The sequence below is a fragment of the Pseudopipra pipra genome, chromosome Z (genome assembly GCF_036250125.1).
Source record: "Pseudopipra pipra isolate bDixPip1 chromosome Z, bDixPip1.hap1, whole genome shotgun sequence".
Lineage (NCBI taxonomy): Eukaryota > Metazoa > Chordata > Aves > Passeriformes > Pipridae > Pseudopipra > Pseudopipra pipra.
Window position 1 is genome coordinate 27669832 of NC_087581.1, and position 23698 is coordinate 27693529.

The 23698-nt window shown below is 35.8% G+C and overlaps 1 protein-coding gene across 30 annotated transcripts in view; it reads right to left on the bottom strand.

Moving 5' to 3' along the window:
- The window catches only part of PTPRD (protein tyrosine phosphatase receptor type D), a 1159674-nt gene that overhangs the window by 965153 nt on the left and 170823 nt on the right, over positions 1-23698 (bottom strand). The gene's annotated exons all lie outside the window — the stretch shown is intronic.

Below are 23698 nucleotides of genomic sequence, written 5' to 3' on the forward strand. Positions count from 1 at the left end.
CTGAGGCTGTGGACAATCAGGGATGTTGAAAACTATGAATTTGAGAGTCAATTTCTGTATAGTTAATGTGACATTAGAAAACATACCCTCAGATTTCCAGTTTTATTTCTCATCCCTGAAAGGCTCCTCTTTTTATCTTCTGCTTGTATTTAAGTTTGGTATTACTTATTCTACTCAAGATGGAATTCTAAATAGCTGAAGATACTTCTGGAATCTTCTTAATTAGAACCTTTTTTGGTTTACTGTTCCTCACCTCAGCTCATACAGAAAAAATCCCCAAACAACTTATTTGCCATGTAAATTTTTTCAGTTTCTCACATCAAGCAACCCATATTACTTATGTTACATTACCTCAAATTTCTCCATCTATCCTCTCATCTTTACAGGTGTGGTAAAATAAACAACAAATTCTTGAGGGATCTCTAATTTCAAGTTCTATTTTTGGGTATTTCAGAGTGATGAAGTCACATTCAATATTTTAAGTCTTGTTACTGAGCTATAAAAGATACAATGTAAATTAAGCAGTTATAAAAAAAAATACCACTAGTGAGTCCGTATTTCTGAAGTTTTATAGCAGAATATTAATCAGAGACGAAAAGTTGTAGATGAATTAGTTTTACTCTATGTCTAGTAAAACCTGTACAGTCATGTTTATCCTTTTTAGGCAATGTTTCTCTGATCTTTGTATAAATTGTTTCCTGGCCATTCACATTTCCACCACCTCAAGCTAGGTTAATGATTATTAGCCTAACTAACCAACTCAATGACTCAAACTAAAACTACTGCCTTTATGTACGCATCATTTCAGAAATGTTATACAAGCTTTTCTCTGAGCTTTTCAGATGTAACAGCTGCTGCTCAATAACTTAAAAAGCAGTGTTTAGCAAAGAATTATTATATTCTTAATAGTCAGATTAAAAAATAATTAATGTCTAAACAGGAGGTAAAATTTGCAATGGCTACACATTGTGTGGAGTCCATGACCTTCTCAGGCAAGGAACGCATTTATATCAGTCAGAAAATTTCAATTTCAAATTCAAACCTGAAATTCTAGAAACAAATAGAAACCAGATCCATACATATATGCTTATGCACTCATGTGCATATATATATATATATATGTGTGTGTGTTCACATATGCATTCATAATTTTACAATGGGATTGTAAAACACATTTCTGTATCTATAACAAGTCATTTAATGAATACTTTGAAATCATGAGAATCTACATTCTGTAATGACATCCTTTATTTTGCATTCTCTGAGGAAAAGACATGACATAAAAAAGTTATTTGAAGTATTTTAAAAATAACAGAAACTTATAGGCACCAGTATTATTCAAAAAAGATTTCTGAATACAAATATACCAACTTCTCCTTTATTGTATTATGTATTAAAAATAAAATGTAGTTATTTTCTCTTTCTTATGAGAAAAGCTGAATCAGAAATAAACATATCCATACCAAAATGGCAACCAGTGGTCTTAGACAGACTTAAGAAGATAGTAATAACTAGGTTTGAATGGCAGCAATGAAGCAGGGTTTAATCTTCTTTATCTTAAAGGTAATAATTAAACCATAACTATCCCCAAAGTTTAGTCATACATGTTAACTGGCTTTGGTGAGAGAGTAGAAATCATTTAACTGCAGCTGTGGACTAGACTAAATTGTAGTTGGCTACGCCAACCATGGTTTACGCTCATTATCTTGAGTAGGTCAGAGTTGAAAGGAGATTCTAATCACTCAGTATCATTAAGGACATGCAAACTAAAACAACAGAGCAAATCTGGAAGGATGTCCTCTGTAGCACAAATTATTCTGACTAACAGGTGTCTGTTACCAGTCTGTAATCCACTCAGAGGACTTTTAACTTTCAGTTTTGGGTTAATGCCTACCTACTGTTTTCAATACTTGAGACAGGTCAAGTCAGGAAAATCCTAATAGATCCTTGAAAGACAAAAATGTTCCAACTTACACAGGGAAAGTATTAAAAAGATAAATAGAGAAAAAAAATGAGTAAAAAATCCATGAATTTGAGATAGATAAAAATAACCAGAGGGAATGTTTCTGAAGAGAGTAACAATGGTACCCTACAAGATTTATACACCTAGAAAACATAACTTCTAAAACCTCTCAGCAATTAAGAAATCTAGCTAGGTTAATTCTTGAAAGAATGGCACTTTTCATGAAGCTTGATGAGATTATCTCAAAATTTCATTTATTTTTTTCGCTGCTTTCTAACTGGCCTCCATATAAACTCATCTGCATGGTTAGTTACTGCATTACTTTTAGCTTAATTATACGCTGGGCAATTAAAATGTTTTAATTACAATTTCTCTGTATTTTAAATGACAAAGGCCATTAAATTTTATTATTATTATATTCTATCTTAATTTACATATATAAACTGGATTTTGACACTTTAACTCTAGCAGACATCAATTGCTATTCTTATAGAATATAGTACAATAAACGAGAGCCCAGCACATATTTAAGATTCTTCCTAAGCTCCAACTGCTTTATTCTATGTTGATTCTTCATAAAGTTTTAATAAAATATCTAAAGAATATCTAAATAAACACAGAAAATATACCAAAGCAGTTGTAATTTGGTTTAACAGGAAGTAAACTGTGTGATAGATGAAAATCAAGGTCATTCTTACACAGAACATCGATCATCTAACAGCTTATGCTGGTAAACCAAGTTAATGCTAACACACACCAGATTTCTGTTCTTTTTTTAATATTGTTTCTCCAGAAAAACAGATTTTCAGTTCAAAAATAACCCCTTGGTTCAAAATCACTGAGTACCATAAAAGCACTAAGAGTAACTTAGTGCTATATCATGAACTGCTATATCATTAATTATTCTACAAAAATGTGATTTCTTTAACTATAAGATCATCTGTCTTTCAGACAATAAGCATTGCCACAAGGTATGCAGAATTGATTTCTGAAGAAAATTTGTTTTCTGGGTAAGGTGACAGGCTTAATAAGGGATGAGATTTTAAGATTACTTTAATTAACACAATTAAATAATTACCCCTAAACTATCAGCTATGTAAACTAAACCTCATACATATTGTGATCCCTCGTAAAGCAAGTAAACAATACAGTACAAGAGAAATAAGAAATGCTAATACAATTTCCTAAAAGGTAATATATCAAGTTTATCTACCTGCTCAAAAAGGGATAATCTTCTCACAGCCTATATGTTCAAAAGACATGCTGTCTTTTCTGTCTCATGCAACATGCTCCCAGAACTGCTGGACAGCTCTTGCAATGATATGTATTCTAATGATTTTTCCAGGTTCCTTCACAATTTTCCTCCTGGTAAGTCCTTATATAAGGTGTGGTTAGCAGTTAAGGAGTTGTTGCAGCAGCAAGAAGATACCATGGGTAGTTTTGAAAAGCTCTAGTGCTGTGTCCTTTAAAAATATGCAGATCTCCTTTGCAGATCAGTAGTGGTTTTGAGGATTTATATTTTGGTCTTCTGTCATGATGAGTGGGACTGAAGTTCTGTGTATCTAGCACTAAAAAATCAGGTTCTCATGTATGTAAGTCAGAGGTTAATAAGTTGTATTCCATTTAGTGAAATCAGCAGCAGTAAGTCTGAATGAATACTGAGTTTATCAATGTTTGACAATGCAAACCTTCCAGAAGGAAGTAACATTTCTTCTGACCATCTCTGAAATCCAAAGCGACCACTTCTACCAGACAAGCACATACCTCAATAGGGACACAATACCATATGACTAATCACTATTAGGAGATTTGCCATGAATTTCCACACCATGGACACGTATTATTACAGGTGATCAAGAGACATAGGATTATTTTTAAAATGCTTTAGAACTGATTAAAAAAAGAAAGAAAGAAAAAAAAGTAAAAAAAGTCCATTTTATCCAGAAAATAGAACACAGAGATTTAATATTACTTTTGTATAGGATTTGATAGACAGAATATAGTTGAATTATGTTTATGTTATATTATATTTAGAACACTGATACCTCAAGAATTTGTAGTTTTAGCAGGCAGGCATTCCTCATTTGGTGCGCCGGGTGCAGTTGTAGTTATTTCCCCAAAGTGCACACCGAGGTATCTTCGCTAGAGCTTATATGTTTGCATTACACAATTATTCATTTTCATTTCCCGCATTCCTGTTACATATTCACGATATTTCCCAGCCCTAATTACCATATACACATATCCTTATAAGGTCTCTGGGGGGCTTCACCAAGGGTCTCTGGTGGTCACATCTGTTTGGACCCCCCAAAGTTCCAAATGACCATTTTATCAACTCCTTTAAGATAATGCATCTGGTTGTGCAATACCCCTCCTTTGTTTGCTTGGCTGCTCCTGCTTTATTGTTTCTTTACTTTGCTTGGCTGGATTCTTTAAACTGAGGCATAGTAATTTTCTATGTGACATTCTGTTGCAAGCACTATTAGTTCTGTTACATTTCTAAACTATGGTATCAATTTCACAACATAGCAGTGGGTAGGTACACCAGGTTTCTTGATTCTGGCCTTTAGAAAGCGCATCTTTAGAGTACATTTTTGCCACTTGAGAGAAATTCCCACTTCCCCTATAGTAGAACAAAACTGATTGTTCTGAGTTAAGATGAAATACAAGATGTGCAATTCTGTTGATGCAGTCCAAATAAATCTTCAAAAGTGATTGTAACGAATTTACTCCCTCTATGTACCTTATTCATATGCATTTCAAACCTATGTTAAGATATTCTACATGCACTGTGTTTTCCATAAACTATTAAAAAGTCTTATGAAAATTTATTTCCTAAAAGGGTGACGAGTGCACATTATACAATAGACTGAGTAGGTACAAGGTCTGAACTAGGTTAAATTGCTATGAAATGTGTAAAAATCAAAAAACTCATTATTTTTAGCTCTTTTGAATACGAGAGTATCAATTCTGCAGTCATTGTGATGTATTGTGCTTCACCTATGCATCATTTAGGTCCAACAATGCCTCTTCATGGGACAGACTTGAGAGGTTGTTTTTTTCTTTTCACTCTAGTAATTTTAAACCCAAGGGGTCCAGTGCTTTAAAAGTAGTTAAAAGGCTAGCAATTTTTTGTCAGAAAGAATTTCAGTTTCAGTAAGAAAAAATAGGTCAGCTCTCTTATTTTACTGAAGAGTAAAAGAACTGCATCTAATTTAACCCATACCAGATTTCTAGTCTGCTATTTGCACTGCAAAACCAGGGAAAATCTACTTTAGTTTCAGTTGTTGTAGTGATTTCTAGACTTTGTTTGATGATTAAAAGAGGCAAAAATTTCTGCTTAGTGTGAAACTCATCTTCCAAAGTACAGGCATCAAATCAGACTTCAAAACCAGAAGTGATTCATAATTAATTATTTTCATTTGTAAATTTAAAAAATCAGCATAAGATTAAAAGGAAATTTAGCCTGTAGCAGATAATTGATGTTTTTTATTGTTGTTGTTGTTGTTGTGTTTTGTTTTGTTTTAATGATGGCTAAAATCAGCTTCCCAGTTTGTATGGATGGAGTTGAATTACTTAGCAAAATTTAAAGGAGGCTGTGAAAGACATATTACTATTACTAGCACACACTGAGAACAAATTTATTTTTTGTTCACACCTCTTATGGGTTTTTCATATACTTCTTAATGCAATAAGAATTTAATTTATCTTCCATTATGCTCAGAGGTTGAGGTTTTTCCCCAGTTAGCTAAAAAATACCAGTAGTGAATTCTGCCAAAAGAAAGAGCAAGTATTGTGGTGTCATTTTTCTTCCGTCCTTTTACTTGCTTTTAATAATTAAAAGTCTTGAAGATTAATAGTCTTGCAGGCATTTCTATTGAAGTCAACAGAAATGCTCACATTTGCAAATTATTTTGAAACAAGAATTTCTGATTTAAAAAAAAAGAAATACATTATGCATAGCTGAAGTGTGAACCTGTCAGTGTTTATTTAACATTTTACTGCTGAAAAGGATGAAAAAGTGTGACTTTTTAATCATGATTGTACTTAGGAACATAAATTTGTTGGACTCTTACCTCTTTCACTAGATTCTGTTGTAACTGGTATGGCTTCACAGATGGTCTTTAGTTGAATACAAAACTTGGGAACATTTTAATAGTCAAAATATTATCTAATCAGCACATATCATTAGTTAAAACTCTTGTTTTGGTAGCTGGCATTCCAACAAAACATATTTTAAACTGATCTTCTAATTGGATTTAAAATTCATCATTGATTAAACTGGGTGGCATAATCTGATCTAACATTTTAATCATACATTATTTCAATTAAATGGAAATTAAAGACATGGAAGCTGTAACAATATCAATTATAAAAGGTGGAGTGGAGGCTAGGGGTGGGGAGTGGGAGGGAGGGGATCCAGAAAGCAAGTTAGACCTTTACAGGAGTCACAATTCAGCACAGCAAAGCAAAGGGATTTTTTTCCTAGGAAGGCAAGAGATTTAACTGTGAGAATCAACAAGACTATAGAGGATGATTAAAAAAGATACTTAGTAGGTAGTTCAGATTGATGGTACCTAAAAGAGAGAGTTGCAACCACAACACAGCAGCAGATTGAAAAGCATGAGGAGTTCAAGAGGGAATTAAAGAAATAGAGGATGAAAGGAGCAATGATTGCTTGAGGAGGTGAATTGGAATGAACTTACAGAGCAACTGATTCCTGAAGGATTAGCATTACAAGTATTGTAATGAGGTGAGAGTGGCAGGATACCACTGGTGAGATAGAGAAAGGGATAAGAAATGGTTTCACATGGGACACAGACTACTGAACAAACAAAATCTTAAGTGTAGATAAATTATCTTTTAGGCTTTTTTGTTTACTTTTTGTTTGGTTCGTTTTTTGTTTGTTTGTTTTTAATAAGACAATTGTTCTCAAAAATGACAACATCCCTATTTGAAAGGCTGCCTGGATAGAGGTTTATCTCCACAGACAGAAAGAAGTTGGACAAGCAATGCTGGCAGCAGAGATAAGGGCAGAACACAACACAGGATCCCCAAGCATCCACCTAGGGTCAGGGCAGCCTCTGGGCATCCCAGGAGGCTGGGCAACCCCATTGGCCAGCCTTGGACCTCCTCACAATAATGTCTCTGCCCTGGCAGGACTGTTGCCAAGGACAATATGCATTATATACATATATATGTATATATATGTGTGTGTGTGTGTGTGTGTGTGTTTATATATTTTCCACTAATGGTGTTTCATTCTACCAGTGCATGTGGACTTACTCAAAGGTAAATTGGTTCACAGTAAGCTTCTAAGGTCCTTGAGAGACAACTTAAGAACTAAACACAAGCCAATGGCTGTTTTCGTCAGAATATCAATCTTACAGCTCAAGATCCTTTTTTTCCTACAAAGATGCTGAGTCAGTGGATGCTGATATCACATTAAGTTCTCAAAGCTTTCACAGCAACATTTCATTTGGTTTTCTCTGAAATATAAAAGACCCAGCAAGCTCGTTGAAGAGCTTCCTTTCTGTTTGCTCATCCCTTGAGGACCACCAAGATTCTTAATACTGGAGTGAGCCACTGAACTAACTGTATATAATTCTCTCCTAAACAAATGGAAAACATTTCACAGATTGAACTGTTGAGTTATATTTGCAAAGGAAGAAAGGCTGGGCTTGTGAAATAACTGTATTTCTGAGTCAAATAACCAAGGCTAAGCTAGTACTGAGAGGAATAACATTAAATTACATTTCTGTGATAATGAAAAAATCCAACCAATTTTATATATATTATTCATATATACTATGTATACATATGTAAATGAAAAAATCCAACCAATTTTATATATATTATTCATATATATTGTGTATACATATGTATACACACTATAATTTTAGATCTACTTATATCTATCATGCTGTATATTACAAATGTTAGATGTATGATATATATAGAATCATAGAATCATAGAATCATAGAATCGATTGGGTTGGAAAAGACCTCCGAGATCATCGAGTCCAACCCTTGGTCCAAATCCAGTCCATTTATTAGATCATGGCACTCAGTGCCACATCCAATCTGCGTTTAAAAATCTCCAGGGATGGTGAATCCACCACCTCTCTGGGCAGCCCATTCCAATGCCTGATCACTCTCTCTGTAAAGAATTTTCTCCTGATATCCAACTTAAATTTCCCCTGGCGGAGCTTAAGCCCGTGCCCCCTTGTCCTATTGCTGAGTGCCTGAGAGAAGAGACCAACCCCCACCTGGCTAGAACTTCCCTTCAGGTAGTTATAGACGGTGATGAGGTCACCTCTGAGCCTCCTCTTCTCCAGGCTAAACAACCCCAGCTCCCTCAGCCTCTCCCCATAGGACTTATGCTCCAGTCCCTTCACCAGCCTTGTCGCTCTTCTCTGGACCCGCTCCAGCACCTCAATATCCTTTCTGAACTGAGGGGCCCAGAACTGAACACAATACTCGAGGTGTGGCCTCACCAACGCAGAGTACAGGGGAAGGATCACTTCCCTGCTCCTGCTGGCCACGCTATTTTTGATACAGGACAAGATCCCATTGGCCTTCTTGGCCACCTGGGCACACTGTTGGCTCATGTTGAGCTTCCTGTCAATTAGTACCCCCAGGTCCCTTTCTGCCTGGCTGCTCTTCAGCCACTCTTTGCCCAGCCTGTAGCACTGCATGGGGTTGTTGTGGCCAAAGTGCAGGACCCGGCACTTGGCTTTATTGAACTTCATCCCATTGGAATCAGCCCATCTCTCAAGTCTATCCAGATCCCTCTGCAGAGCCCTCCTGCCTTCCAGCAGGTCGACACTCCCTCCCAATTTAGTGTCATCAGCAAATTTGCTGATGATACACTCAATCCCCTCATCTAAATCATCAATAAAGATGTTAAACAGGACTGGGCCCAACACTGATCCCTGGGGAACACCACTGGTGACCGGCCGCCAGCTGGATGCAGCTCCATTCACCAGCACTCTCTGGGCCCGACCCTCCAGCCAGTTCCTAATCCAGGAGAGGGTACACTTGTCCAAGCCATGGGCTACCAGCTTTTCCAGGAGTATATTATGGGAGACAGTGTCAAAGGCCTTGCTGAAGTCTAGATAGACCACATCTACAGCCTTCCCCTCATCCACCAGGTGGGTCACCTGATCGTAAAAAGAGATCAGGTTGGTCAGACAGGACCTGCCCCTCCTAAACCCATGCTGGCTGGGTCTAATCCCTTGTCCATCCTGAAGGTGCTGTGTGATTGCACTCAGGATGATCTGTTCCATAACCCTGCCAGGCACCGAGGTCAGGCTGACAGGCCTATAGTTGCCAGGGTCCTGCTTGCAGCCTTTTTTGTGGATTGGAGTGACATTCGCCAACCTCCAATCATTTGGGACCTTCCCAGAGAGCCAGGACTGTTGGAAGATGATGGAGAGCGGTTTGGCAAGCTCTTCTGCCAGCTCTCTCATCACCCTGGGATGGATCCCGTCTGGTCCCATAGACTTGTTGGGATCCAGCTGGCTCAGTAAGTCGATAACTACATCCTCCTGGAATACAGGAGGGCTATTCAGGTCTCTGTCTCTGTCTATCTGCTCTAGAGGCCAGTTGTCCTGAGGGCCACCTGTCTTACTGCTAAAAACTGAGGCAAAGTAGGTGTTAAGTACCTCAGCCTATGATCATAAATACATGTTTATGCATATATGTATAACATTCTTAGATAGTCAGAGTCATGTGTTTGCTCCCCTGCCATTCCTTACACTCACCAGTCACAGAACTTCTCAAGTCAGGTGTTAAATGAAAATAATTTTAAAAAATAATATCATTGGAAAGCAGAGAGATCAATACTCGGTATCAAAAGACAAATCTACTGCCTAAGTAAATCTGTCAGAAAGTAGCTTTGCAGCTGGACAGGATTTTACCATGAAAATATCTTATTTATTGGCTCAAAGACAGGGAAAATGAACACTAGCCAATTACTGAAAAAGAATTATTTATGAATATGTCAGTTAATAATATAAATTATAATTTTAAAGTCACATGTGAAATATTTAAGGAAGGTGAAGATTAGATGATATTTGCTCTTAGCATAAATACCTTTCAAAATCCTCTTAAAAAAAAAGGCCATTTGGAGTATAATATGGACACAGAGAAATGAGAGAGGACCATGCATTATTTTCCAAGTAAATTACTATTACTGAATTTCACTTCCAGCATGAAGATCAAAAGCTGTTTCCACAGTTTCTGCATTTTAATACAGAAAATAATATTCAAATCTCAACAAATTGTTATCAAACTTGGCAAATTTCAGATTCTTCTTTGTTATATTTTTTCAGTACATCATCAGACTGCCTTTATGAAACAGAATCTTTACCTTCTCAATTTAAACCAGAACCATGTTATCCTAATCCCTTGCTGAAAAATTGTAAGAAGGTGATACACATGCATTTATGACATATTTTTTAGCAAAAACCAAATTGTCCAGAGACACTATGAAAGAAATTGACATGACAAATATTTAAAAAGAGTGGGCCAGAGGACAGTACTTCTGGAGTACTTTTTCTTGTTCATGCTAGCAAAGCAATGAAAAAAAGTATAAAGCTGATAAACCTTGGTAGTGGGTGATTTTCCTAACTTTGGGGAAATATTTTAATTTGGGAAAAGAAATAATGAAGAATATTAAGAGGGGGGAGATAGATACAGATGTATCAAGGAAGACAAGTTGGTAGCAGAATGTAACATAATGTGGAACGTAGTTGTCCTTCTAAAACACAAATGAAATGTGACTGGAAAACAAAGGCAGGAGATTAAAAAAAAAAGCCAATCAGTCCTGAGGGAACCTGACCTATGTTGGATGAAGGAAATTAATTGATATAGTACAATGCAATATGTAAGATTGCTATAGGATTACCTAAAACATGTGGTCCACAGGAGCTAACAGAACATTCCTACAGGTGCCTTTTTTATCTTAGTTGATCACTGTCAACTTAGTCTTGACCAATAGGTTTTTGGTATATCTTTAGTGGACTGCAGTACCTTCTCCAATCTCAATAACTGTCTGGTTTTCGATCATTAAAAGCTAAGTGCTGGCCATAACTGTGTATATTGCAAACCACTACTACACAGTAATACTGAAGAAAAATATTAATGTATCGAACAGATACCATTTCAAAGCCCTTATATGGTTTGCTTCCTCAGCATACCATTTTAGCTTCCAAATAAAAAATAAAATCCATAGCATTAAAAATAGTATGCTTATGTAGCTTTGTGAACATAACTTGTGGATGAGTTAATTTTATATCTGAGTTATTTATTAAGACATGGAAACTTTATTGAATTTTAAGAAATAGATGTATGCAACTCGAAAGTTTTAGACAGCAAGGTATTAATTTGACTGACAGTTCACTCAGGTACTTCAGGGTTTTTTTGTATTTAACTTATTCAGCTTGCTGTGGAGTGGTTCATACTCATTCAAAGGCTTTAAAAAGGGCAAAAAGTCTTGTCCATTTTATTCCCTTCACATCCAAAGACATTGTGATCAGCATAAAAATAAAACTAATTCTTAGCATTTCTGAAAAAAACCCATTAGAGAAATATTCACCTTTTTTCCCAAGCACAACAGCTTTCTGTACCAAAGATTATAACAAACTGAACTCAATTGTAATTCTTGTTCTCAGGGGAAGCTACTTGCTATTTGGTAGCTCTTTGATTTGAGATACTTTGATTTGGTAGCCTCTTATCTATTAATTCACACTCTGCTTACCTTCCTGAGCAACAAATACATTTTATCTCAATGGCAGACTGTGCTGAAAATGAAAATTAAAAAAAAAAAATACTTTTTGTTCCTTCCAATTTTTGTGCTTAGCACTTTTATGTTCATTTCTGTTTTGGATGGTTAATACTCAGATAGTCTGTATGCTTTTGGCAAAACATAGTATTATACAATTTGGCTCTTATATTTGTCCCAATGTTAATAATTTTGAACTTTTCCTGTGACTTCTGCTTTGTTTCCTACAGGTATGTAGATAACAGGATTGATTGTTACATCTTAGCATAGCTGTTGAAGTTTGTTGGATATTTTGTAAAACATGATCAAGTATTAGAAGGGATGAAAATAAAACACTTCAATTTCTTTCTCAGTTGCCAACTTTAGGGAATTGTTAACACCCATACCACTTTTTACTGTCTTCTCACCTGAGTGGTTCCTCACCATGGAAAACAATAACATTTCTTTAGTTAATGAACACCATGGTTCTTGGCAACAGTTATAAATTTAAATTAATGACAGAGAGACTGAACTTGTGGGGGAAAGTATGCGTGTGTGAAATCTATACAGTATAGAACACCCATCTTTGTGGGAACCCAAACCCAGCTTTCAGCTAAGGAAAACAAGGGCTGACAAAAACCTCGTGATCTGAAGGAGCTGGACCCTTCTCACAAGACCTGTTAAAGTTCTACCTCATGGATCAAGCTTGGCTCCAGCAGAAATCAAAAAGGACTTTTGAGATGATTGTATCAGACCATGTCTAAACCCCTTTAATCTCTTTCCCCCTACGTAATCTTGGTTAAGGGAAATATTTAACCCATTGGGCAATGGTAGTAAAAACTTGTGTAACTCCCCAATTAACATAGGATGTCCCCTTCATTAACATACAGCCCCAGATGCCTTTAAAATAGTGTTCTCGTGTTCAATAAACTATTCCAGTTTCCCCATACTGGGATCGTGTCTAGCTTTTATTTTTCAGACCGCCACTCATCTTTGCCATAAAGCTTTAATATAATGATGAGAAAGAAATAGAGGCTATCACAGGTATATGTGTAGTCAACCAGGTGAGGTACTGGTAACTTATCCTTTTCCTAGATAAACATTATATTATTAGTATTCTTTGCTTGTATCCACCCACCTACTGAGAAGATACACACACGAATAGAGCCTCAGTAGTTACTAGCCATTAGCTTAAATAAAAATTCATTGCATCAGATTTCATGGTCCTCAATGACTAGAAACCAAAATATGCATGGATCTTCCTTGCTTCTGAAGAGAAATAAATTTACTTTTAAAATGTTACAAATCATGTCACAATAGTTAGTCAGATAATGTGCACATATTTTTATTTTTTTGATCTGTTGGACTACCATAAAATATTTTCCACAACAATACAACTTTCTGTTAACATGGCTGACCTGTCTACATATTTAAACCATGAAACCATATATTTTATTTCTTGGATGGATCTCTACATTTCAATGTGCATTGCTTTTCACATTCACAGTAATAATTTTTGAAGTGAAGGGGGAAGCATCATGCCACAGATTGAAAAGATCAAACTTAGGCATTTTATGTTGTATTTTGTGTAAATACAAGAATGAACCAGATGCTTATTAATTAAGTGTGGGCAGATGACAACAAGGCACAATGGCACATTGCACCAGCTGTGAAGACTGCACACGGGTTTTTTTCCCCATCAGTCTATTTTCATATCATCAAGCAAGCATTCTAAGTGTCAGGAAAGGTGTCAAAAGATAATAATAGTGAGAAGTAAGAATTCATCGTTGCTGCAGCTTCAAAAACTTTAGCTTGTTTTACATTGCAATCACACTTCCAGGTGAGAGAGGAAGAAAGAAATTTAAGAAGTTTTATAGCTATTCCGGTTACCTTGTATCAGTCCTCATTTTGCAGACAACGAATGTCTAAGATATTTATGAACTTCCATCACAAACAATATGATAGACAACACCATTTTAAGTTTGAAGGACACAGGTACTCCATATGTCTATGAAACAGCCATAGCAGAAGTAAGCATTTTAAAATTTAGAGAGGGTAAAGGCCAAAAATATGGTAAAAAGACCCAACAAAAAATCAAAACAGAATATATTTTAAAGATTATTCCTGCTACCATCTTATTATTTTTGTTATGAAAGTATTCTGTATAGCATTCATTAACACTTTTCCTTCCAAAACCTTTCAGAATTAAATGTTCTTCATCGGGAAGTTGGCTCTACATAAACATTTCTATTAGCTGCAGTGAAAATTAAGGTTGTATAGCAGAGAAAAACTAGATTGAATTACTTCTAAAAATTCCTTCTGAAATCAATAGTACCACAAAATACCTTAGTAAGAAAACTTCTAATCGAAGTATATAAATAATATCACAAAATGGCTTCTGTAGTATTACCTCATTGACTACTTAGTTCAGTGGCTTAGCCATTTCTTTTTTTTCCCCAAAAAAACTTTAAAAGGGTCATTAAGCTCGTTTTATGTGATTTTATTAAATCACATTTAACCAAATGAGCTTGAATTCCATTTTACATGCACAATGGAATTTGCTTTAACTACCACTCTCTAAGAAAAATAAAAATTCCAGTTAAGTAATCATTTTGATTAGTAGAGACTCCTAAATATACATAGGCTTTTGGTAAGCAATTATTATTTATGAAAATTTTTATAAGTACAGTGTATGTTACATAGAAAAGCCTAACATTTTTTTTTTCTCAGTGAAAGGACAATTAACACACCTCCAAATATGCATTTTTAGTTTCTCTTACATTGTATTTGTAAATTCAGTCAAATGCTCAGAACAAGTTTAATAAAAGGACATTGGGTAAGATGTAGTCTAGGGACAGTTCTGTTTTTGGTTTGCTTCCTGATAGGTACCAATTTTGTAGTACCTGATACATACTGATTTAGATTCAGTAATCTTCCTTCACTATTGTAACCACATCTATAATGTCCACTCTCTAGGAAAGTGTTTACCCTCCAGGTGTCTTTGAGGCTCACTGCTAAAAATTGATCAAATTACTGCACTATACAAAATCATTAAAGAAAATAAATACTCAGTGCAATGATCCTTATGGAGTGAGACTGTGATCAAAATGCCCAAGTTGATGTCACACTGAAGCAATGAAATCTGATTTCCTCACCCTCTTGCCACAGAGCTTTGACATATTTTGTGCTGGGGTTTTTTGTTGTTTTTCTTTGGGTTTTTTGTTTGTTTTGTTTTCCAGTTCAATAAGCGTCATATTGAATAACATAGTTATTTAGATAAACTAGAAAAACATCAAACCATAAGAGTATAGGTTCTCAGAATATCCAGTAAGATGTTCTCCTTAGTTGTAGATTCAAACCACCTGAAGAAGGGGAAGATCACATTATTTTCTTTGAGAAAGATGTGGTGGAGAATAAAACATCCAAGCAGAGACAGGAAAAACAGGGAAAACTCATGGTCCTGCTCTCCTTGTTGAAGGGCACTCAGACCTCATCACTGCGACCTAAGGGTTGCAGGGCTAAGAACCTTCAGGGACCATAGCCTTTCCTGAAATGACTGCATTGGATCTGTGACACTATATATGCACAGCTAATTCAGAATAAAAGTCTTAAGAGATTATTATATTACATGTGTAGTGATAAGGACTGAAACTGGCCTGAACCTGGTCAGTCTTAACCACTCCCCTCAGTCCTCATTCACAGATATACATAGATAGATGCATATAAATACATACACTATGTACAGATGTATACATACACGTTTACGTATAGACGTATGTACACATCTATAAATACATACAAATTTATGTTAAGTGTGCATACTTGTATATGTACCTTCAATTCCAAAGAGAGATAAATCAAGACATTGTTTTAAGTTCATGCATAGTTCAAATACTCTCTAGTTTTCTTGTGTTTGAGTTTTAAGTACATTGACATAGGTTTGCAACAAAAAATATGGTAATATTCTGTCCATGTCTTTGCACATATAGAAACTTTTGCAAAACAGAGCACAGGGATTCTGACATTGCACTGTCCACTTCTTCCTTTCTATTCCCCCTGCACCCAAATTAAGTTTGGTTTAAAAATTAAGTTTTTACAGAAAATTTGACAATTTGAAAATTTTAATAACTCAGGGCTAATATTTCAACAAAAACACAATGGCAATCTCAATCTTCTCTTCCATGCTTTTTCTTCTCAGACTGAAAAAAGAGCAATGGTTTGAGTAATTTGAAAGCATAGATACTTCAGGAATCCTAATGTCAGTTGCCAATCAAATAATGTGAAGTAAAAGAATTATGAAATTATTTCCTCTTTGTGCTTTCTGATCCCAATAAACAAGTTGAATTACTTTTTGTTTCTCATACTGAGAAGATCAGTAATCAAAAAGAAACATCATGTTTCTTCAAAGCGGGAAAAGAGTAGCCTAACTTGCTGAAAATCACCAGGCAGGTACTTAAAAGTAGCGTCACTCACATATGAAAAGGGACTTATACCCCACCTAAGTATCCTACATTTCTACTGTTATGATAGGAATTATATTATCTCATCTGCATTTTAAGTCAGATATTGTTATGAAGTTTATCCATTAGATTGCCAATCTCACATTTTTGGTAGCTTTCTTTATCCTGCTTGCAAAGTGTGAATGATTGGATGACTCAGGTTATTAAGGTATACCATAAGATGTGAATGATAAAGCTATTTATCTGCACTGCTCTCTTAGGAACACAATAAAGTTATTACTGAAATTTCAGATGAAACATAAGCCTCCCAAGCCCTTTTCTAACAACTGCTCTACACAAGACTATTTTGAAACCTCTTGATAAAATGTTTAGCTGAGAAATATTTGCTGAAGACACACTGATATAAAAGACAAGCATTTAGAATTTCACTTGCCATAATACTTTGTGAATTTAGTAGAAAGGCAAGACAGAAAAAATTGGTTGCATACACTAGATGGCACTGATAAAGTATTGCTCAATTAACTAAACATCTTGAAGTGTTTTTCTATTATTCTGAATGCTTTATTTCAGGATGTAAAAAAGAAATAGCTGTCCCCAAAGATTGATTCCAGCTTCTGCTGGCAGTTCCACAGACACACTACACACACCATGAGAGACACTGCATTGCTTGTTCCAAACTGTAGTAGCATAAATTTACACAAAAATGTGAAAACTAAGGTGTCTTTTATTTTGGGGGGATTTTGTTTGTTTGAGGGCTATTTATTTATTTATTTGTTTGTTTGTTTTATTTGGTTGATGGTTCTTTTTTTCATCAGCAGCGTGTTGTTTATCTTAGGAGGGCTGGTATTTAGGAAGAATGATTTCCCTTCCAGTCCATTAGCTCAATCAACTCAGCAAAGTTTTGTGCCATTCTGATTTATACTGAGCTGGACAGAGGCTGCTATTCTCATGCAAGGAGTGCACATCTCAGTTTGTGCTTGCTCCAAGCTCTGAAGCTCCAACCTTGCTTCAGAAAGGTTATCCAGGAGTATGGATAACATATCAGTAAGGCTTATCTAAAGTTGATATCAGAAGAGGAACCCCAACTGGGTGGTCTGATCTGCCCTGCAGCAGAGCTTTTATCCCCATGTACAACAGAAAGGCTGCAGAAAGACTAATCCCATACACCTAAAATTGCTCTCTGTGACTACTCCCCACAGTATGTATTTTCATATATACTCAATATAACCATCCCAATTCCATTTAAGGAAGATAATCTCCAAGAATCTGAAAGAGTACTGCTAACTATATGCATAAATATTTGTTGTATTTGCTAACGACAACAAAATGCATTGTTGCATTTCCTGTAGCATGTTGTCTTAATCAATGTGTTCTTTATAAACTATTATTTTATACAGTAGCAGAAAATATGGCAAGATGTCTAATCCTTGAGGGGAAATAAGGTAATAACTTAATATCGCTGGTCTGTTATTTCCCCATGCTTGTCTGTAGTCATTTTAGCATAAATAATGAGACTTATTTAAGAAAATGTGTGGAGCAAGCAAGCAGTTATGCTGTGTTGTATCTAATAGTTTTTGTTTAATCAAAGACAACCAAAAAACCCAACCCAAAACAGCTGAGCTGTAACTTCAGCAAATAAATGCTATTTTTAACAAGAACCGTGCAAAATATTTTCACTAACTATACAGAACTTCCTCTACGCATACAGCACCTATCTATAGGTCAGTTTTACGTGTAGTAACAAGTAATTATATTTGAAAAAGTGAAATAAATTGGCTAAATGTCATTCATATGATATGATCAAAATGTGTATGTGCCATAACATTGGATATGTTAAATCAATAGTTGCACTAAAGGAAAGCTTGCCTAAAATTCTCACTTTTGAAGCATAATTCAGGATCAGTATGCTCTAACACACACTTTCTAGTCTTCACTCTTCACTTTGTTCTTTATAGTTCTAAGAACTGGCTAATTGTAACTTGTGGTTGAAGAATTCCTGAAGACACAAGGAAATAAATATATATTGTATATTATTAAGCAAAATAAAGAGTTTGTCATGATGCCTTCTCTTTTTAACTCACACCACATCTCCGCTTATATAGATTTTCTGGATACAAAAAATTTCTCAGAAGCTCTGGACTAAGACACGAATAACATTTCAAAGCCTTAATTTTTAATCCCTTATCCTTTTATATTTTAAGTAGGTGCTTTAATATTATCTGGTCAAATACACAAATAATTCTTGCACTCAGTATTGCACTTGAGAAGGCTTGTAGAATGAATTAGGTTCATTCACATCCTGATTCGGGTCACTAGTTAAAATAGACTACATGTTCCCATCATGCTTCTCATCCCTCTACTGGAAAATGATTGATAGCACCAACTCTGGAAATCACAGGACAATATAGAATTAAGTAAAGATAGTTATATACTTACAGAGAAAGTTGAAAAAAATTCATATATTAATTATATGAAATGTGCAAAATTTCATGTATCTAGAAATTCCATTCCCAAAGAAGTAGAAAGATAGAATGTATCTCAGGGAGGTTAATAAGTCCTTGAATTTCCTTTACAGAGGGCATTAGCATTTGTTCCCTCTAGTAGCCCCACCCTATGTGCTTAAGAAAGCAGCTAGGGGCAGTCTAGGCCAAACTGGAATAAACAAAAGAGTAGTTCTTGTCAAAAAACCCAAACAAACAATAACCCACCCCCCAAAAAAAGAAAAAAAAAAGTATTTCAGTACAAGAGTCCTTTGCAGATCTTAACCTGTTATTCTTTTGGCCTGATCCAATACTACAGTTCTGGCAAGCCTCCATCATTTTTGGCTTGCTGATACGCAGTTTGAGCTTTGGCAGTTGCAGGCATATACCACGACTATAATATAACCTGGAAAAAAATTACCTGGCTGTTTTTCCTGGTTATATATAACATAACCTGGAAAAAAGGGATGTTTAAAAAATGTTAGTGTAAATCAGTTGTTGAAACTGATTTAAACTAAAAAGAAATAAGACTAGAATTATTTAGAAAAATACTGCAATATATTGGAGGTTCTCATATTTAATTTTCTAATCAATTTAAGAGTAAAATTTTCTTATCAACTGAAATGGGTTCAGTTTCAGCTGCCTTTTTTTCTTTCTTCACTGCCTTCTACCTAAAGTATGCACTCACACTTCATACCACATTTGCACTACAGCTGGCTTATCACTTCAACAGGTTTGTGATTTTGCCTTACTGTTCATAAATTTACTCACAAATGAGAAAATGACTGAGAGATTAAGCTGTTCTCCTTGGTCCAATAGCTTGAACTTCTCTGATATCTTTGTACACAGTACAGAAACAAAGTTAGCAGACTTTCAAGCCCTTCAATTAATGTATCAGGAACCAGGTAGCTTTGTGATGAACAGCACAAAGAAAAGATGGCCATCAGGAAGTGTTTTATATACTTTTTCTATTAATCAAAACATGCTATTTTTGCCTTTCATATTTCTAGGACAGCCACAGAAGCAAATACATCTTCCATCCAAGGACATGCAATACTGGAAAGAAGGATGGCTGAACTGGCAATGAAGAGAAAAATAATAAAATAAAAAATATAAGCAAGCAGTGAAATGAAAGAAACAAAAAATATTTAGCAGAAGTTTTATAAAATGTCACATATTTTAACGTGGTTATTTCAGTGTAAATAGCAAATGCTTCAATAACAAATATAGACAGGGTAGCAAGGAGGGCACACAGCAAGGTCATTACCCTAAACTTCAGGAGAAAAGACTTTGGCCTCTTCAGGAATTTGCTTGGTAGAGTGGATGGGATAAAACCCTGCAGGGAAGACTAACACAGGAAGGTTGGTTGATATTCAAGAATCACCTCTTCCAGGCTCAGGAGCAATGCATCCCAACAAAAAGAATGTCAGGCAAAAACATCAGAAGGCCTGCATGGATGAACAATGAATTCCCAGATAAGCTCAAACACAAAAAGGAAGCCTACAGAGGGTGGCAGCGAGGACATGTAGCCTAGGAGAAATACAGAAATATTATCCAAGCTGCCAGGGATCAATATAGCAAAACTAAAGTACTGACAGAATTGAATCTGGCCAGGGATGACAAGGGCATCCAAGAAAAGCTTCTGTAGGTATACTGATGACAAAAGGAAGACTAGGGAAAATGTGGGATGTCTCTGGAAAAAAAGAAAAGGAGACCTGATTACCCAGGAGATGGAGTAGGCTGAGGTACTTAATTACTTTTTTGCCTTGGTCTTCACTGCTAAGTGCTCCAGCCATGTCGACAAAGTTGCAGAAGGCAAAGGCAGGGACTGGGACAATGAAGAGTGGTTTGCTGCAGGAGATTGGAATGGAGAACATCTGAGGAATCTAAAGGCATATAAGTTGATGGAAACTGATGTGGTGCATTCATGGGCCCTTGAGGGAACTGGCAGATTCAGTGGCTAAGACACTATCCATCATATTTGGCAAGTTGTGGCAGTCTGGTGAAGGTTCCACTGATTGAAACAGGAGAAACATAACCCCCATTTTTAAAAAGAGAAATAAGGAAGACCCAGGGAACTACAAACCAGTCAATCTCACAGCTGTGCCTGGCAAGATTATGGAGCAGATCACCCTGGAAATTATGCTAAGGCACATGGAAAACAAGAAAGTGTCTGGTGACAGCAGCAAGACTTCACTAAGGGCAAGTCATGCCTAAGAAATCTGTTGAATTTCTATGATGGGGTTACAGTGATGGTGGATAAGGGAAAAACAACTGAAGTCATCTACCTGGACTTGTGCAAAGCATTTGACACTTGTCTCTAAACTGGAGAAATATGTATTCAATGGATGGACCATTTGGTGGATAAAAAATTGACTAGATACCTGCACTCAAAGGGTTGTGGTCAGTGACTCAATGTCCAAGTAGAAAACAGTGATGAGTGGCTTTCCTCAGGGACTGGTATTAGAACCAGCACTTTTCAAGATCTTTGGTGACATGGACATTGGGATTGAGTAAACCCTCAGAATGTTTGCTGACAACGCCAAACTGTGTGGTGTAGTTGACACAATGGAGGGCAGGGATGCCATCCACAGGGACCTTGACACCTTTGAGAGGTGGGGCTGTACAAACCTCATGAGGTGCAATAGGGCCAAGTGCAAGGTGTACCGCATCGAGGAAATCCCAAGCACAAGTATAGACAGGGCAAAGAATGGATCAATAGCCATCCTGAGGGGGAGGACTTGGGGATGTTGGTTGACATGAAACTCAACATGACTTTCTGATGTGTCTTGCACCCCAGAAACCTGAGCATAACTTGCAATGCGTCAAAAGCAGTGTGGCCAGCAGGCCGAGGGAGGCAATTCTGGCATTCTACTCTGCTCTTGTGAGACTGCACTGTTAGGGTCGAATGCACTCAGGTACCCTCAAAATACCAGGCAGTGGAAAGATTTAGGACCATTTATTTCCAAAGCCAAGAACATTTAACATCTCAGCACAAATCTGCACTGAGCTTAGGAAAGGACATGCCCCCTGTTCTTCTCGGGGCTTTTGTCATCCCTGGGTCCCCATTGTAGGGCCTTCAGACATGTCTGTAAGAGCTTGTCTTCTCTCGTACCCAGGAGTCAGCTCCTCTGGAATGCAGGAGGAGAAACTGTGTCTGGGGAAAATGCCTTTTTCCAGGCAGGAAAGCTTCCTTAAGCGAATAACCCTAATCTCCTCATAGTAAAATCTTCCAGAAGGGTCTTCTACACTTAACAGCACCTGGAGTGCTGTGTCCAAGTATGGGGCACCCACGTTAAGAAAGATGTGGACCTGTTGGAGTGAGTCCAGAGAAGGGCAATAAAGGCAGTCAGAGGGTTGGAGCACCTCTCCTAGGAAGACAGACTGAGAGAGATGAGGTTATTCAGACTGGAAAAGGAAGTTTCTGTGGAGATCTTATTGCATTTTTACATTCTGCAACTGAATTTATCAATTGCTTGCCAAACAATTACAAAAACAACAAAAAAAGAGAAATAAAATCCTACTCAGAAAATGCTGTATTTACATTAAAAAGTATATAAATTACTTAAACATAGAATAGTTTATTTCCCTTATATTCCATCTCATACAGGCAGTTATTTTGAGACAGAGTTGAAAATTCTGTAACTAGATGTTTAAAAAACTCCTGTATACCTAGAACATTAGTTTTGAGATTCTCAGAAGACAGGAGCCAAGAGTTTCAATTAATAAATTATGAATGAGAAAACAAATTGATTTTTCAAAGTCTTAATGCTTAGGGAACTTCAGACATTTTTCAATAGAGTACATAAACACAGGAAGGTACAATTTCTAGACATCTCTAGAAATGCATATATGCTTCAAACAATATTGTGCTGCTGATTTCTTATTTCTAACTCAATTATTTTAGGAAATTTTACCTCAAAGATATATATGTGTAATAATAAAAAATAATTATTAATGTGAGGTGGTATGCAAACACTGCATTTTATAGATGATTGAGAAAAAACCTTGAAAAGCTCTTTTGAATAATTGGTGCTTATGTAGAAAGAGGAAAAGAACTATCTACAAGCTTTTATTTTGGATAACAATTTAAAAATCTTCCATTGAAATAGCATTATGTAAATGAATTAATATGCAATGTGATATTTAACACAGACTAATTGAAAAAAATTATAGGGATTATATTTAGAATCACAACATTTATATTGATATCAGAATAGGATAGCTTTAACCCAATAGATAAAAATTTTACTTGCTGAGATCTAGTATATTTAATCTTTAAACATTCTGCTATTAAATTAATTCTATCTTTTTTATCTAACTTAAACTCTATTTTTATTAACAAAAGGTGTGAATTAATAGTAGTTTTTGCTTTAGTTTAAATAGTTGAAAAATGCAGTGAGCTTGAAAATTGCAGTGAAGCTTGGCATGGCTATAAGGGTTGCTCAACTAATATTTTTTATATAGCACATCTACTATGTTATTTTCATACCCCTTTTGTGCTTTTTTCTTTTATTTCACATGTTAATAAACTTAATTTTTAAAGATCATGAAATATTAAATATTTCGAGCTATTTTAAAACACAAAGGTCACACGCCTTTTGCTTTAACTGGAGGTTATTTAGCTTCGAATGAAAGACTACCAAATTACAGAGTTCTTCAGTTTAAATTCATATTCACAAACCCAGAATTGTTATTTACAACTGAAATCGAAACTGTGAGAAATGTCTCATGACTTTCAGGTAAAAAAGGTGCAAAATAGCACCTAGCAATACATGAAACAGAAAAGAAGGGGTTTAATTTTACTAAGACTTATGTCAACAAAATCCTTTGAAACTGGCAACAAAGGGTAGCAGAGAACAATTTTCCCTCCATTAAAAACAATAAAGTGTTCTTCACACTTTTCTGTTTTCTAAAAAATATGTCAATCCAAAGACATTTCAAATTTAATTTATTCATATTTTGATTTTGAACAGATTATATTCATCATAGCTGAGAAACCTCAATTCATTTTATTGTTATTGATAAA